Source organism: Papio anubis, unplaced genomic scaffold (assembly GCF_008728515.1).
Source record: "Papio anubis isolate 15944 unplaced genomic scaffold, Panubis1.0 scaffold329, whole genome shotgun sequence".
NCBI classification, from domain to species: Eukaryota; Metazoa; Chordata; class Mammalia; order Primates; family Cercopithecidae; genus Papio; species Papio anubis.
In genome coordinates, this window is record NW_022163419.1 from 86,542 (window position 1) to 91,012 (window position 4,471).

Here is a 4,471-nt window from a genome sequence, read left to right on the forward strand (position 1 = left end):
TTTACTGACAAGTCTTCACTGTCAAGTCCTGACTGACCAGGAGCTTACTGACAAGGACTCACTGTCAAGGCCTCACTGACCAGGAACTCACGGACAAGGCCTCACTGACAAGGACCTCAGTGACAAGGCCTCACTGTCAAGGACTCACTGAACAAGTGATTACTGACAAGGCTTCACTGTCAAGGCCTCACTGACCAGGAGCTTAGTGACAAGACCTCACTCTGATGGACTCACTGACCAGGTCCTCACTGACAAGGCCTCATGGTCAAGGCCTTACTGAATAGGAGCTTAATGACAAGGCCTCATTGTCAAGGCCTCATTGACCAGGAGCTCACTGACAAGGCCTCTCTGTCAAGGCCTCACTGACCAGGACCTCACTGACAGGTCCCAACTGTCAAGGCCTCACTGACAAGGAGCTTACCGAAAAGGGCTCACTATCAAGGCCTCACTGTCAAGGCCTCACAAACCAGGTCCTTACTGACAAGGTCTCACTGTCAAGGCCTCACTCACCAGGAGCTTACTGACAAATCCTCACTATCACAACCTCACTGACAAGGCCTCACTATCAAGGCCCTACTGATCAGGAGCTTACTGACAAGGCCTCACTGTCAAGGCCTCACTCACCAGGAGCTTACTGACAAGGCCTCATTGTCAAGGCCTCACTCACCAGGAGCTTACTGACAAGGCCTCCCTGTCAAGGCCTCACTGAACAGGAGGTTACTGAAAAGGTCTCACTATCAAGGCCTCACTGACCAGGTCCTTACTGTCAAGGCCCCACTCACCAGATCCTTACTGATAAGGCCTCACTGTCAAGGCCTCACTGAACAGGTGATTACTGACAAGGCTTCACTGTCAAGGACTCACTGACCAGGTCCTTACTGACAAGGCCTCACTCACCAGGAGCTTACTGACAGGGCCTCATTGTCAAGGCCTCACTGTCAAAGCCTCACTAAACAGGAGCTTACCTACAAGGCCTCACTCTCAAGGCCTCACTGCCAAGGCCCCACTCACCAGGTGCTTACTGACAAGGCCTCACTGTCAAGGTGTCACTGACCGGGTCCTTAATGACAAGGCCTCACCAGGATCTCAGTGACAAGACCTCACTGTAAAGGCCTCACTGACCAAGACATCACTGACAAGGCCTCACGGTCAAGGCCTCACTGACCAGGACCTCACTGACAAGGCCTCACTGACCACGTCCTTACTGTCAAGGCTTCACTCTCAAGGCGTCACTGACCAGGACCTCACTGACAAGGGCTCACTGTCTAGGCCTCACTGACCAGGACCTCACTGACAAGGGCTCACTGTCAAGGCCTCACTTACCAGGACCTCACTGACAAGACCTCACTGACCAGTAGTTTACTGACAAGATCTCACTGCCCAGACCTCATTGAGCAGGACCTCACTGACATGGCCTCACTATCAAGGCGTCACTGACCAGGAGCTTATTGACAAGGCCTAACTCTGATAGCCTCACTGACCAGGACCTCACTGACAGGGCCTCAAGGTCAAGGCCTCACTGATCAGGAGTTTACTGACAAGGCCTCACTGTCAAGGCCTCACTCACCAGGAGCTTACTGACAAGGCCTCACTATCACAACCTCACTGACCAGGACTTCACTGACAAGGCCTCACTGTCAAGGCCTCACTAACAAGGACCTTAGTGTCAAGGCATCACTCACCAGGAGCTTACTGACAGGGCCTCACTGTCAAGGCCTCACTGAACAGGAGCTTACTGACAAGACCTCACTCTCCAGGCCTCACTGACCAGGTCCTTACTGATAAGGCGTCACTGACCACATCCTTACTGACAATGACTCACTGTCAAGGCCTCATTGACCAGGTCCTTACTGACAAGACCTCACTGTCAAGGCCTCATTGACCAGGACTTCACTGACAAGGCCTCGCTGTCAAGGCCTCACTAATAAGGACCTTAATGTCAAGGCCTCACTCACCAGGAAATTACTGACAGGGCCTCACTGAACAGGAGCTTACTGACAAGACCTCACTGTCAAGGCCTCACTGACCAGGAGCTTACTGACAAGGCCTCACTGTCAAGGCCTTGGTGACCAGGTCCTTATTGACAAGGCCTCACTGTCAAGGCCTGACTGACCAGGTCCTTGCTGTCAAGGCCTCAGTGAGAAGGGCTCACTGACCCGAGGTCCCCACTGACAAGGCCTCACTGACCAGGGCCTCAGTGACAAGAGCTCACTGACCAGGTCCTTACAGACAAGGCCTCACTGATCAGGTTCTACTGATCAGGACCCCATTGTCTGGCCCCAGAGATGAAACCCCACTGACCAGCCTCCAGGGAATAGACTGTCAGTGTCCAGGCCCCTACTAACCAGGCCTGAGGTGACTAGACTCCTCTGACCGGGACCCTAGTGAGTAGGCTCCCCTGAACAGGCACCCACTGCTCAGATCCCCGCTGACCAGGTTACCCCCTAGACCAATACTACAAAAGCCATCACTGACCAAATCCTCTCTGACCAGGCCCCCACTGATTAGGTTCCACTGACCAGGCTGCCCTGACCAGGGCCCCACTGGCAAGGGCCTCTACTGACTAGGTCCCATGTGACCAGGCCTCCACTGAATAGCACCCCTTGACCAGGTCAGCAGAGCCCCAGCCCATGCTGACAAGGCCACCACTAAGTCCCAGCTGACCAGGTCTCCACTGACCAATTCCAACAGCCCAGGTTTGCACTGACCAGACACCAAACATTTGTCTGCCACTAGGTCCCCATTCACCAAGACCTGCACTACTAGATCACTCTAATGAGACCCTCTCTAAGCAGACCCCTGCTGACCACGCCCCCACTAAGTACGCCTCACTGACCAAGTCTCAACTGATTAGGTCCACTGAGCAGGCCCACACTGATCAGGCCCCTCCTAACCATACCAGAAGGCAAGCGGCAATGAAATGTTTCGTATGGCAGGAGTAGGAGCAAGACAGAGGAAAGAGGTTGTGACATCGTGTTATACAACCAGATCACATGAGAACTCACTATCAGGAGATCAGCATCAAGAAGATTAACCATTGGTGAAGGATTCTCCACTCACACCAATGCCCACTGTTTCCAGGCAGAAGCCTCCTGTAGAGCCAGAGCCTCTTAGGAAACTTCCACTGTGGTAGTGCAGAAAGAAACTATGGGCTTTGAGCCCCCACTCAGGAGGCCACCATCCTCCAGACCTCAGATTCATAAGCCTACCAACAGCTCACATCCTCAGTATGGAAACACTACAGGCACTCAACACCAGCCCAGCACATGAGAGCAGACATGGGGGCTAAAGCCTGCAAAGCCACAGGTACACTGCTGGTAGAGGTTTTCCATGAGCCTCTGCGCCTCTGCAGCAGGTTACTCCCCCTTCCTACTATCCCCCCACCCTCCCACCACCCTACTGACAACCTACTCCTCCCCACCCTACCACTTTTTTTCCTTCCATCCCCAACCCCCTCCCGTCCAAGATTAAATCACCTCCCCCAAGCCCAATTTCAACATTAAGGATTACAATTCCACATGAGTTATATGGGGACACACAGCCAACCCATATTATTCTGATCCTGATACCCCAGAACCTCATGTCCTTCTTACAGAGCAAAGCACAATTATGCCTTTTCAAACATTTCCAAAAATCTTAACTCATTACAAATGTAAAAATTTCAAAGTCTCATCTGAGACAAGGCTACAGTCCCTTCTACCAATGAGTCCCTGAATTTAAAAGGGATTTCTTTTCCTTCAAGGTACAGTGATGGTACAGGCATTGGGTAAGTCTTCTCAATCCAAAGGGAAGAAATTCCCCAGAAAAAAATAACACAAATTCAAGTCCAAAACCCAGCAGGACAGTACTCACTCAATCTATCTTTAAGCTCCATAATCATCAAGAGAACTATCATGCAGACAGCATTAAGGAAATAGTGCTTAATCATTCATGAAGAATCCACCCCCCACCTCATCTTTCACCCTCACCCACAAAATAATCTCTCCCATTCTCCCTACACCCCTAACTCGAACACCCACTCTTCCCCATGATTAAATCACCTCTCGCCAGGCCCCACCTTAAACATTCCCCATTACAATTCCATGAGAGTATTGGTAGGGACACAGTGCCAAATCATATTATTCTGACCCGGGTCCCCCAAATCTCATATCCTGGTCACACTGCAAAATATAATGACGTCTTCTCTACAGTCCCCCAAAGTCTTAATTCATTCCAGCATTTACTCAAATGTCCAAAGCCCAAAGTCTCATCTGAGACAAGGCTGCCAGAGAAATACAAAACAAATTAACCACTTCCAAGGTACAATTATTGTACAGGCATTGGGTAAGCATTCCCAGTGAAAAGGAAAAAAAAAAAAAATTGCCAGAAAGAAGCAAAAAACACAGATGAAACTTATAAACCCCATGCAAGTCAAAAACCCAGCAGGCCAGTCATTGAAATCTATGGCTCCCAAATCATCCTTTCTGCATCT